The sequence below is a fragment of the Felis catus genome, chromosome A1 (genome assembly GCF_018350175.1).
Source record: "Felis catus isolate Fca126 chromosome A1, F.catus_Fca126_mat1.0, whole genome shotgun sequence".
NCBI classification, from domain to species: domain Eukaryota; kingdom Metazoa; phylum Chordata; class Mammalia; order Carnivora; family Felidae; genus Felis; species Felis catus.
In genome coordinates, this window is record NC_058368.1 from 37826749 (window position 1) to 37840973 (window position 14225).

General features: G+C 34.9%; 1 long non-coding RNA gene across 1 annotated transcript in view; it reads left to right on the forward strand.

Moving 5' to 3' along the window:
- LOC123384385 overlaps positions 1 to 14225 on the forward strand; it is a 205137-nt gene that overhangs the window by 128822 nt on the left and 62090 nt on the right. The window contains exons 2-3 of the long non-coding RNA XR_006595411.1: positions 3127 to 3173; positions 12112 to 12182. This is a non-coding gene — a long non-coding RNA (uncharacterized LOC123384385). The remainder of the gene's footprint in view (positions 1 to 3126; positions 3174 to 12111; positions 12183 to 14225) is intronic.

Genomic DNA, 14225 nt, shown 5'->3' on the forward strand with positions numbered 1-14225 from the left:
TTTTGAAGGGTGTAAGTTGCTGTCTAGACAGTATTTTTTGCTTATGGATATCTAGTTGTTCCAGCATCATTTGTTAAAGAGACTGTCTTTGCTCCAGTGTGTTGTTTTTGCTTTTTCATCAAAGATTAGTTTGTGTGGGTCTCTTTTTTGGCTCTCCATTCCATTCCATTGATCTGTTTCTCCTTTCTTTCACCAATACCACACTGTCTTTGTTACTATAGCTACATAGTAAATCTTGGAGTAGCATCATTCCTCAAGCTTTATTCTTCCCCTTCAATATTATATTGGCTATCATTGTTTTTTTTCCTCTCCATATAAACTGTAGAATCAGCTTGTTTATAACCACAAAAGATTTTGCTGGGATTTTGATCAGAATTGCATTGAATCTGTAGATCATGTTGGGGGAGCACTGGCATTTTGACAGTATTGAGTCTTTCCCTCTATGAATCTGGAATATCTCTCCATTTATTTAGTTCTTCTTTGATTTTGGTTATCAGATTTGTTGTTTTCCTCATGTTGGTCTTGTACATATTTTGTTAACATTATAGCTATTTCATTTTTGGGGGGGTGATAATATAAATAGAATTGTGTTTTTGTTTTAAATTTTATTCATTGCAAGTGTATAATAAAGCAATTGACTTTTTATATTAAATTTGTATCCTGCCAACTTGCTATATTTGCTTATTAGTTCTAGGAGGAAATTTCATTTTTTTAAACTTGATGTATTTCACAAAGGAGTAAATCCAAATATTCTGCAAACATCTAAAAAAGTATTTGACATCAAAATTTATTATGCAATTGAAAATTGCAACCACAGATATGTGCCACTGCACACATAGCAGAATGGTAAATGGAAAAGAAAGCACCAAATTACTAGCAAGGGTGAGGAATGAATGAAAAGTTCCATGTTTGTGTTGAGACCATGTAACTTGCGAAAACTTTGAAAGGCCTTTGTCAGTACCTTGTAATTGTGAAGATACACATACATTATAACCTATCAACTCCATATTTAGATATATTCCAACAGAAATGTATGCACATTTGCATGGAAAGATACAGAAATCAACATTGACAGTAGATACACAAATAATGGCTCTAACTCAGAGACAATTTATGTGTCCTTTTCCAATAAAAATGATCTTGAATTAATTAAAACTTGAATTAAATAATTAGCTAACTAATTAATTACCTATTGAATTAATTAACTAAATACATGGTAATAAAAGTCAGAATAAGCATTGCCTTTCTGCATGAGTTGAGTGGCAACTGGAAAAGGGCTTGAAGAGTTTGGGGACACTATAATAATCCATTTCCTGATGTGAGTTGTGGTTACAATCTGTGTTCACTCTGCAAAGACACTGAGATGCACATATATGATTTATATGCGTGTGTATTAGACATAGTACACTACAAAAGAAATGCGTTCTTAAAATTTTTGTGTTAAAATCTGATTTAAAAATAAAGTATGGACGTTGAGAGGGCATTCTGAACTCTACATATAGATTATGGGTCCTGAGCACATAGAAATTGAAGGCCTTGAAAAAAAATAAAATTTTCAGGGAGAATATGTAGAAGGAAGAGATAAAAGCCAGCACTCAGATACAGCATTCTTCAAAGAGCAGAAGATAAAGCCAGTAAGAAGAGTAAGAAAGATGGGTCAGGTTTAAGAAAGAAAATTAAGGAGTTTGTTAGTAACATACAGACCAGGGAAGAGGAGTTATCAACAGTGTCAAATGTGCAAAGATGTACAATTATTTAGATAATTAGTTTTTAATATAACTACAAACATGTTAAAAGTGATCTTCATGAGAGGAAAGTCATTGCAGGTCAGAGATGAAAGCCTTATTGCAACAAATTGAGTTATAATTGGGGAATGTAGAGCCAGTCCCTGTAGACAAACTATTCACAGTGTTTGTACACGAAATGGGTGTTAGGGAAGGGACGATACCAAAAGATGTGTCTTCAAGGACCAGACAAGTAGACTTTTTTACTAGCTATTTAATATTGGTCAAATCTATGAACTTTTTTGAGATTTGAAATCCTTATAAGTCAATACATTAATAAAACCTATGTAACTTTATGAAATATATGTGGCTAGATGTAATTTTATAAAACACTTTCAAATGTCACTTAAATGCTACATTAAATAATAGGAAATAGAATATGACAGAACTATATTTAAATCATATGAAACTTTAAGTGCCAGAGCAAATTTGAAAATAGCTGTATATTTGAATAATTTATGAGGAGCTATATGATTATGGGTTCTCTCTTCAGGTTGCGATTTTCAAATTTTTCTTTTACTACTTGCATCTGGGATTTGTACTAACTTTATATCATTTTAAAAAGTAAATTAGTGCCAGGGATCCTGGGTGGCTCAGTCAGTTAAGTATCTGACTCTTGGTTTCAGCTCAGGTCATGATCTCACGGTTCGTGAGTTCAAGCCCTTGCGTCAGTCTCTGCACCAACAGTGTGGAGCCTGCTTGGGATTCTCTTTCTCTTTCCCTTTCTCTTTCTCTTTCTCTTTCTCTTTCTCTTTCTCTTTCTCTTTCTCTTTCTCTTTCTCTTTCTCTTTCTCTCTCTCTTTCTCTCTCTCTCTCTCTCTCTCTTCCCCTTCCCCTTCCCCTTCCCCTTCCCCTTCCCCTTCCCCTTTCCCTTTCCCTTTCCCTTTCCCTTTCCCTTTCCCTCTCTCTCTCTCAGAATAAATAAATGAACTTTTTAAAAAGTAGATTAGTACCAAATGGTAACAAAATTGTAAATGAGGGGCAGTAAGGTTTGAATTCTATTAAGTACCCAAGGGAGTAAAGTAATGAAGTAAGTGGCTGCTGTTACGAAGAGCTCTCTAGACAATGCCGAATATTGCAATATTACAGCAGAAGTATCACGACCTAAGGAAAAACACACACAATGCTACTTTAGATATCAGTAATCAACTTTGTCGTGTAATGCTCATGTCTTAAGAGAGCAAACTATATAATAAATTCGTGCAACTATTCATCACACAGCTGAGGATAATGGGACAATCTGCACTGATTTTTTCATAAGAATAAATAGTCTCCCAAACTAATTTCTTTTGGCTTTTACCTTAATCACATTTTTAATTTACATTGATTTTCTTTACAATAGGTTTTTTGCCCCGATGCAGAAGAGATCATCCTTGATGTGAAATACATGTAAGTAAATGTATATTGAATATATATAGAATATATATGGTATAAGTAAATATACACACACCTCCAGAGTCTGGAAAGTTGTATTCTTATCCAGTAGCCCAGTGACTGATGATTCTACTTCTTCTTCCTATTTTATGATTCTCTGTGATGCTGATGAATTTGTGGTGACTGAAGCAACCAAGTATAACTGAACCCCCAAAGGTAATAGATCTTATAATACGCCTCAGACAAATTCCAGAACTTTAATTTAAAAATCAAATTTCTCCTTTTTGGACTTTAGCATTTTATCTTTGCAATCTATGCTGCCGGTCATTTTAAATTAATGGGATCTGGTGAAAATGTGCTTCCTTTCTAAAACCCTGTTAGAGATCTCCTGATGAATTGATAGATGAATTGACAGATGAATTGACATGGTAGGTAGCAAAACCACTAACTTTCTCTCTCTATAATGATATAATCTGCTTCAGTGTTCCTGATAAATTTGTTGTATATCTACTTTAAAATCACCAGAGAAAACTGCTCCTCAAAGGCGGTATGTAGGTGCTTAGAACAGGTCCTTATACAGACACAGTCTTCTGCAGTTGGGATGCCAGTTGTTTTTGATGATTGTGTTTTGCATGGTTACTTTGAAAATGCCCTTAGGTATCAGTAAGAGCTGCACACCATACATCTCAGTTACAGGCAGAACATCTGACAGCAGCGGCACCAGCCTGCAAAGAGGAATAAAAGCGGAATACAAGATCATGTTTTTTTTCACAGCTGGTCATTGCAGTATCGATAGATACCGCAGTGTTAGGTTAACAACTTAAAATAGTTATGGCGTATCACATGCACATTGCAATATTTAGTTCCTTTTATATGATTTTATCTCTCTGTCATGTGATTTTCCCCCATATCTTCAAAATGGCTTAACATACCAAAATATATATAAATCTACATTTATCTTTTTCATACTGTATATGAAATGCTTATAATTTAATCCTTCTTTTGGAAGAGATTCTTGAGTGAAGAAGGCATTTACCAAAATGGGCGTAGAAAAGCAAAGTATGATATTGCTATAGGAGCTTCTGCTGATAAGCAAAATAATCTATTTTCATTAGACATAGAACTTTCCCATTAAGTAGGACATAGAACTTTCCCATTAAGTAGGTGTTCACACTACTTTGATGGTACATCTATAATCCAGCCTAATATTTATGATGCATAATATCACTGATTTTATATATCTATATATATATTTTTTAATTGAAAATATTGTTATGAGCTAAATTTTTAGAAATTCATATGTTAAAGTCCTAGCCCCTAGTACCTCAGAATATGACTGAATTTGGAGATGGATCTTCAAAGAAATAACTGAGTTAAAACGAGGTCATTAGGGTGGGCCCTAATTTAACATGACTGGTGTCCTTATAAGAAGAGACAGTTTGGACACAAAACACCTACAGAGTGAAGACCGTGTGAAGACAAATGGAGAAGACTGGTATCACTATAAGCTAAGAAGAAAGGCCAGCAGCAGATCCTTCTCTTATGGCCTTGAGGAAAAAACTATTTTGCTGACACCTTGATCTTGGACTTCTAGTCTCTGCAGGACTCTGAGAAAATAAATTTCTCTTGCTTTAACTGCTCAAACAGTGCTGTTTTGTTACAGCAGCCCTAGTAAGCCAATACAAGTATCAGCTGAAATGAGAGATACTGCATGGACCTTTACAAAAATATGTATTAAGAGGATTTTTGGATTATAGGTCAAAACACTGGTCTAAATCTGTGAATTCAGTTCTCCGCCTTCTGAAAAAATTAACTAAAATAAAAATGCAAAATATATAAATATCCTATATCCATTCTAGGAAATAGAAAAGGTCACCATAGATATTGTGGCAATATTAAGAAAACTCTCTGATGCATAATTGAAGAGAGATCAATCAAAGGTACCAGAATTGCTTGCCTGAAGCAAGTCAATTCTTAATATTCCATGTAACATGAGTCAGTAAATACTTCCACTTTATTCCATGAATTTGCACCTCTAATTTATACTATCTATGAGCTCCAGGACCTCCCCCACTGGAGAAATTAATATATAAAACAGTCCACGGTACCTGGCAAAAGCAAGTGTAAATCTCTTTGAAAGGATATATGCTCAACCCAGGGTGAAGACTCATCAAGCATGGACTGTAAGAACTCACCAACAAAACAGCAAATACAAGGAAACAAGCCATCTTGAATGCCAGTCAAAGCCAAAAACAAACCGAAACTAAAACCCTCCAGTCTGTGGTAATAGAAAGAGACTGAAAACATATAATAAGTATTTTTAAATAAATAAAAGATAAAAACACGAGACTGTCAGAAATGACAGTGTTCCTCTATTCTTTATCACAAGATGCTCTGCTTACCCTGAGACCATTCTTAAGTAAAAAAAGGGAGCCTACGCAATCATACTGGGTTTAGAAAGGAAAACATGGGTTTTTTCTCTAAAGAGAATATGGGGACCGGTTGTCCTAGGTAGGGTGAAGTGCCTTGATGATTGTATTATTTTATTTTTATTATAGTCTTTATAATAAAACCCTCAAAATATTAATATTTCTATTTGATAGATGGGCTTAATTATAGTTCATTTAGTTAAAATTATTAATTTGCTTGTGGCTCATGTACAAAAAAACAAGAAAAAGCTAAGTTGGCTGGCACTTCTACTTTGATTTTTATTCTGAGACCCAGGTGTCATTCAACGTGATTTGTGTTCTTGGGTGTATGATATCCAGTAAGCATCACTGATTTCTGAATAACGTATCTTCCACTTATCAAGAAGAAAGAAAGAAAGAAACTGTATGATAAAGGAGAGACTGGTGAAATAAGTCTCTATGCAAAGTGGAAGGTTAAAAACAGACATTGTTTTTGGCTCTTAGCTGTGGAAGCACTCTCTCTACACATCACTCTTTAATTTCTGTGCATGCTGTGATATATCCCTCACTGTGAGCCCTCCCAAAATTTCAAAAACAAAATCAAAATTACTCTGCTGTAGTACATTGACTTAAGCAGGTTCCATGCTCAGCACGGAGCCTGATGAAGGGCTCAATCCTAAGACCCTGGAATCATAACCTGAGCCCAAATCAAGAGTCAGATGCTCAATGGACTGAGCCAGCCAGATGCCCCTAAATTTACTTTTTAAGTCAGGATTTATGTGAGTCAAAACAGTTTATAACCTCAAGGGCAATAGCTGATGCAGATGTTGTAGAAAAAAACACAAAGAAGAAAATGTTGACTAAACATAATGCTTTTAATTAAAAAAAATGTTAATAATGAAGTTACAAGAGAAAGTAAAATAGAGGTAGCAAATAGGAGCAGTCATATGGCTAATATATTTATTCTGTAAATATTTTAGATTCCCATTGGTAGACATATATAGTAAGATACCTTGAGATATTATTCTTTGTGATATTTCTCTTCTGTCCTTTTTTATATTTTATTTTTCATAAGAATCAAAGTCATTCAGGTTACCCAAGTGTAATTGGGATAACATAACAGAAATTCAAAGGAGGAAAGCTTTATGTCCACTATTTGGCTTCCAAAGCAAATTTCCAGTGCTCCTAAGGGTAAAAGTTCTTTTAAAATTCTAAGTTTTTGATATGCAAGTCTGGGTTTTCTTAAGTCAGGCCAGCAACTGGGGTGGGAGAAGATTCTTGAAAATGTAACAGTAAGGTCCAGTCAGTACCACTGATACAAGGACAGTGGATTGGAAGGAGACGATGAGGAAGATCCAGACTACTTCTTTTTTGAGAAAAACTAAATGAGAGTCGGTGGAATAGGGGAGGAAGGAAGAGTGAGAATAATGTTTTCTAAGCGTGTATAACTAGATTCAGAATAAAGAATAGCTTATGGACAAAATAAAACCATATATGTCACATGGATGTAAGGGTTAAATGATATAATTATTTGTGCATAGAGCAGTGCCTACTCTTCAGTAAGTGCTCAAATATATATTAGTAGATGTAATTTTACAAATTAATTTATATATGTATGTTTACTTAATAAAACATGTTTTAAAATATTGAAAAGCAAAAAAAAAAAAATAATAAGGGAGGTTCCTGGGTGGCTCAGTCAGTTAAGTTTCCAACTCGTCATCTCAGTTCAGGTCATAATATCATGGTTTGTGAGTTCGAGCCCCAGATTGGGCTCTGCACTGACAGCATGGAGCCTTCTTGGGGTTCTCTCTCTCTCCGTCTCTCTCTACCCCTCCCCCGCTTTCTCTCTTTCTCTCAAAAATAAATAAAGAAACTTTAAAATAAAATAAAATAAAATAAAATAAAATAAAATAAAATAAAATAAAATAAAATAAAACTGAAAAGCATCTGAGTTAAGCGGTTGGTAGTAACCTTTCCTGACTCCTGCTAGGGACTTCCATGTTTTGTAGTGTATATTTTTGTGATGGTTGATTAACACAAACTATGACTTTTTAAACAGAAAAAAAATGTAAATAAAACACCCACACAGTAAAATCACATTCAATAAGAAACTTAACAACCAATCTGAGCAGAAAATTCAAACAAAGGTCACATCTGGAAGTTATACCCTTATAAGTAGAAAAAGCCCATTAAAGTAACACAAGAGACCTCGGAAAGTGCCTGGCCTATGGCAGGTGCTCACTAGTGAATTGTAAATGAATAATGTATGAAAAACCCACAACTTAGCACAATTTTGTCTATAAGGCTGTCAATAATTCTGATGCCATTATGGGTTCATTTTCATTTGGAAGCTAAATTGCAATATATATTATGAATTTTAATATATTCATATACTTCTGCCAGTAATTTCATTTCTGCTAATCTATTGGAAGAGATGATATTAAATATAAAGAAAATTATACCATTTCATAAACTTTCATTTATTTTTACTATGATTTCTGCAATAAAATTGAGCAAACTAAACCATTAAAAGAATGAAATAGGAATTTATAGAAATTGCAGTATAAACAAAAAGTCCTCAGTAACATCCCAGTTGCATTTTTATTACATTCAACTGCTTACATGAAATAATATGAATTAAAAAGAAAAAGCTGGAATTATTATGTTTATCAATTTTTCATGAGTACAGATATTCCCAAAACAGACTGAATAAGGAGTCGGCCAATGTTCTCAGGTCCACATAAGTGGAAGTCCCAGACTGAGTTGGCCTGACCAGAGGTAGAACAGGTACAGTGACAATGGATTGGAAGGAGAAGATGAGGAAGATCCAGACTACTATGTTTTTGAGAAAATGAAAGTCCTGGACATAGACTGATATTTAAGAACGTTTCCATTATTCGTCTTACATACATCATTTGGCAGTACCCTTGGTTGCCTTGTCTGGGGATGGTGTTTGTTAGAACTGAACCAAAGAATTGTCAAGCAAAGAATATTTTGGTTTTAAGTAAGGTGTTCTAAAGTATTTGGAGAAAAATTGGAGAATTGGAATATTCAGCATTTTGTTTTTCTTTTGTTTCTCTGTTTCTCATAGGCTTTTTTTTTTTAAACACTTCTCTGAGAATAAAATATAAAGTTCATAAAAAGAACTTAGTTTTTAAAAGTGCAGTTTTTCAGGGCACCTGAATGGCTCAGTTGGTTAAGCATCCGGCTTTGATTCAGGTCATGATCTTGCAGTTCGTGGGTTTGAGCCCCACGTTGGGCTCTGTGCTGACAGCTCAGACCCTGGAGCCTGCTTTGGATTCTGTGTCTCCCTCTCTTTCTGCCCCTTCCTTGCTCACACTCTGTCTCTCAAAAATCAATAAACATTAAAAATTTTTTTTTAAAGTGCAGTTTTTCTGTTGCATAAAACAGCAAAGCTGGTCACAGAACACAAAATATTTTTAAAATTATAGGAGTGGGACAATCGGTTGGCTATTTGGCAAGATGTAAATTTAAATTTACATATAAAAGAATATTATTAAGTACATTCCAGTGTATATATATTCCATATATATATTGGAATGTATGGAATGTATGTATGGAATGTATATTATATATACATATAATATTTTTATATATGATGTATTTTATATATATTATATACAATTCATTATATATTATGTATATAGTGAAAGATGCTAATAATCAAATTACTCATAAATAAATAATAACCAAACTTGAATAAATACTATTAATTTCCTTCCTTCCTCTGAGTCTTTAAGTGTGTTTTTGAATTTGATATTTCATGATTTTGACAATATGCAAGGAATACATCCATGATTTTTAAGAAATCAGAAAACAGTAGACAATTAAAAAGGTGTTCTGAACGATAGTTTAATCATTGTACACCATTTATTCCCTTGGAATAATTTTGTTATTATGAGAAACTTATAATTTCTTATCAGAGTCAAAATCATCTGGTGTGTAATCTTCAGTAGATGTATCAACTCTCTGTGATTTATGTCCCAAATTTTTAAATCGCATGTTAAATATATATTGCATTTCTCATGTTCACCAGGATAAGAAACTATATGAATGGTAATAGGTACATAGCACCTATCTCTTAGGTCAGAAATAAATGCTATAAAGAACTCTTCACATGTTTGTCTTATCTTAAAGCCTCAGCAAATGCTGGCACTCAGTGTGGCCTATGGGATTAAATAAGATGACATATGTAAATCACCATGCATAATGCACAGCACAGGGTGAATAAAGGAGTTTTTTATAATTATTATTGAGAAGGATTTAAAAATCAGAACTATAATAATATGATGCTAGGCCGTGTTTTAATCTCATTTACAGTTACTGAAAGAGCAGGAAACACGTAAATTATTTTCAGACTCTTCTTAACGCTTGGCATACTTTTTATTCTTTGGAGGGAAATGGTGTAATTATGACCTGCTCATATCCCATCCACGTAATGTCAGAAAAGAGTTTCGACTCTTCCAGCTAGTGTCACTGGTGGCCAAGATTAGTCTTGGAATTGTCACAGTCATACCTGTTTAAACATGTAAATAAATATCAAAAGTCTTCATATTGAGCAAAACCTGTAACTTTAGAAGTGGAACAAATAAGAGATTCCTGCTCTATGCCCAAGTTTTACAGTTTGAGGGAATTTAAATAACTTGCCAAAGTCAAACAGAACATTTATGAGGTAAGAAGGCATTCAGTATGTTAGTCAATGATGGGAAAAACTTGTAAATTTACCCCCAAACTTCTAGAAATATGGTTTACCTCAGATGGAGTGACTGGAATAAAGGTCTTGGTCAAAACTATCTGACTTGTGGCAGAGAATCCAATGTGAGCATATGAAAAAATAAAAATGGTACCATTGCACATATCTGGTTAAAATTTTATGGTCTATTTAATTTAAATACTTAGTAGAATTCAGTATCACATAACTATGCTATATTTAATATCTCTGTAGAATTTATTTATTTTTTTTTAATTTTTTAAACTTTTTTTTTTTTTTATTTATTTTTGAGACAGAGAGAGACAGAGCGTGAATGGGGGAGGGTCAGCGAGAGGGAGACACAGAATCCGAAACAGGCTCCAGGCTCTGAGCTGTCAGCACAGAGCCCGACGCGGGGCTTGAACTCACAGACCGTGAGATCATGACCTGAGCCGAAGTCAGCCGCTTAACCGACTGAGCCACCCAGGTGCCCCAATATCTCTGTAGAATTTAGTAAACATATATTTTTCATTCTGTAGAAGTCACTGAATTTACCACTTACCAAAACATCTAAAAATTAATGAACCATAATTATTATGTCATTGAGATGCCTGAAAATGGTGTTAAACTTGTGCCGAGGACTATCATTTTTCCACTTTCAGTCATATGAGATCATATGGATATTTGGGCCTTGTATTATTTAGTCACCTAAAATCTTATACGTTTAGTATTATATGTTTGTTTGTTTTATCTGTAAACTGTTAAGTAAGCAATACCCACAAAATCCTGGGATGTAGAACTGAATCTAAGTATTTTTCCAACACCTAATAACTTCATTATACTCCTATTCATTATAGTATTCATAAATGTATGTGCAATATCTATATATTTTCTGTAATAATATTGAATATAAATTCAGGACTCAAAATTCCAGTGTACTTACAGAATTATATTTATTCAAAATTAGGAGTTCTATAAACTGACCAGGGATGAAGACATAATGAGCTCAAAAGGAGCTAAATTTATAAATGTCCGGGTACAGATCACAGCCACAATGTTGGTTTTGTTCCATGAAGTGGGCTAGAATTCTACTACGGTAATATGGCATAATCAATTTGGTCATGCACCAGAATCATATCATACAAAAATCGTCCATCGTTTCTTATATTCTATTCCATTTTACAGAAGACCAATACAAATAAGAGTCTAGTCACAGAAAATAAAGTCAGAATGGGAATAATTCCTTCTTTTTCTTTTTTTGGTAAAAAAATATATATGATATTGAAGTTTTTGTAACATTATCACTTCTTTCCTAGAGGCATTTTCTTATTGTTCATCTATAGATTTTAGCACTTAGAAAATAGGAAGATCAGGGGCGCCTGGGTGGCTCAGTCGGTTATGCATCTAACTTCAGCCCAGGTCATGATCTCATGGCTGGTGAGCTCGAGTCCCACGTCTGGCTCTGTGCTGACAGCTCGGAGCCTGGAGCCTGCTTTGGATTCTGTGACTTCTTCTCTCTCTGTCCCTCTCCCATTTGTGCTCTGTCTCTCTCTATCAAAAATAAATAAATGTAAAAAAATAAAATAAAATAGGAAGACTAAAACAAAATTTAACCCCCCAAATCATTTTCTATCATATATGGTTATTTGTGTATCATAAACTCTTCATTGTTTAGTATATAGAAAATAAACATTCTAAATATTCACTTCCTATCTCAAAACAGGGTTGTGTTATCTAAAGTTTTATATTCCTAAGCTCATATCAGAAACAACATGAGAAAAAATGTTCAGAAAACAAATGATTACACATTGAGTTCTTTTGATTTCTTACCTAGGAAAGATCCTTTCAAGATATTCCTGAAATTAAATCAAGCCAGCCAACAGTTGGAGAAGCATTGCCAGGCGGGTAGGACTTTCTCTGTATGTTTGCATTGCCTTATTGGAGACCCATTTGTAAAAGTTTTTACACCATGAAGAGATAAGCGACAATGTTTCTTTGTTGATATAAGTCAAAGTTAATAAATGATTCTACCAGGCAAGAGTGAAAGGGAGAGACTTTTGACTTAGAGTCAATTAAAGATCCCTTTGCCTTACTTATTGCCTTAGGAATGTTATGCATTTTGAGCTATCCTTCTGAAGTATTAACTCGCACCTTGTCTCTCTTCTGTTCATAAATTATGTCAATTGGCAGAATTCAGTAAAAAAGAACTTGCATTTCCCCTGAAACCTAGAGGTTATGGTCAGAAAAAAAATAAAGCTGTTTAACTCATTTTCAACCTTAGAGGTATAAAGCATTTTCAGATATTACTATCTATTATTGGCTTCTTTCAATGCAGCTTTTATCCAAAAGCAAGCAGTACCCAAGGGCTTTCAGTTAAGTTTACTTTCAGTTAAGTTTAGCAAATGTTTGACATTTTAAAAGATATGCTTTGCTAAACTATAAAGACATGTTTTAACAGCACCTTCTAGAACTGCCGAGACTATGAGATATGTGGGATTCTAATGTAAATCATACTTGGCAGCCTCTTTTTCATTTTAAGAAATAGAAATGTGATTCTAGGTAAATTATTTTTCTAGGCAAATCTAAGCATATTATTTTAAAATTCTCCCATGAAAATGATAGCTGATCAATGTTACGCTCAATGCTTATTACTAGGCAAATTAGCAAAATGTACCCTATTGATTTAAAAAATTGTTTTTGATCTTAAATAAGGTAGCCAGTTGTCAATTGGTTCAGAGTGAGAGTAACTTGGCAAAATTCTAGCAAACCATAAACTTCTCTTTGTCTCCTAAACTTGTAGCTGTCTAGAGAATGAGTCTGCTGAACAGTTAGAAAGTTGATTCAGTTAACATCAGATAGCAGCTCTATCTTATAAGCAAGCAGTGTGCAGTAGAATTCACATCCATGAGTCTTGTTGGGAGTGGAAGTCGTTAAGAATGAAGAGACCAAGTCAGGAAGTGGAGATGGAATCCGAGGACTTCAAGTTAGCTTCACAAATAACATAGTCTAAAGGGAACAGTGCCAAGAAGTTTCAAATGGGTAATGCTTTGGCTCATGGCTCACTGTTTTGAAACATTTTTTAGAGGTGTTTCGTCTTATTTTGTTTTTCACTGTGTCTGAGGCAAATGACTTTGTGTCTTGAAAATATTTTATATATATTTTTTAAATTATGCGGGTCATTGCCTAACATGATATATAGCAGAGTCTTGGATTTGATGCTTTGGAGAACACAAACATTGGTTTTTCTTTGACCCCTAAATTGGTCAAGCTGTGAAAACCATCCAGATCAACATGGTCATGAGACATGATGGATACAAGGAAATAGTGGTGTAATGATTTGAGAAATGCGGACCACAATACTCCTACTGCCTAGTTAAGATAATCCCTGCCTCCATTCATTGATTTTTGTGTGAAGTTGTAATTAAGTGAAGTTACAGTGAGGTGACAGACGCCCAGCAGCTGTAGAGCACATCCTATGACTCGCCCGGGTAGAGCAGCAGTCACAATTCTGCCCAACTGCTGAGCATGGCATTCAGTCCACCCTATCAGAATGTGTGACCATGCTTGCCCAGCAGCCTCACGGCATATCCTATGGCCCACCTGGGCAGAGAGCCAGGCAGACAGCTCTGCCAACAGTTGAACATAGTGTCTGGCCCCACATAAAACATGATCCTGAACAGTGACCTGAGCGCCTGATGAAGCCCGGGCTACATACCCACCGAGCAGCAGACCTGAGCCTATGGCCCTGCCCGATTGCTGAACAGCCCATGGCATCATAGAGGCAGGGAGTGTAGCCAGGGACCCCATCCAATCATGGAGCAGAGCCTGTGGCCCCACCTGATCTGGGAGCTTGGACAGCCAATCAGTCCAAATGTGGAACAGTCTCCAGCCCCACACAACTGCAGGGTGAAGCGGGGGCCATGTCTGATCACAGCCCTGCCAACAGCC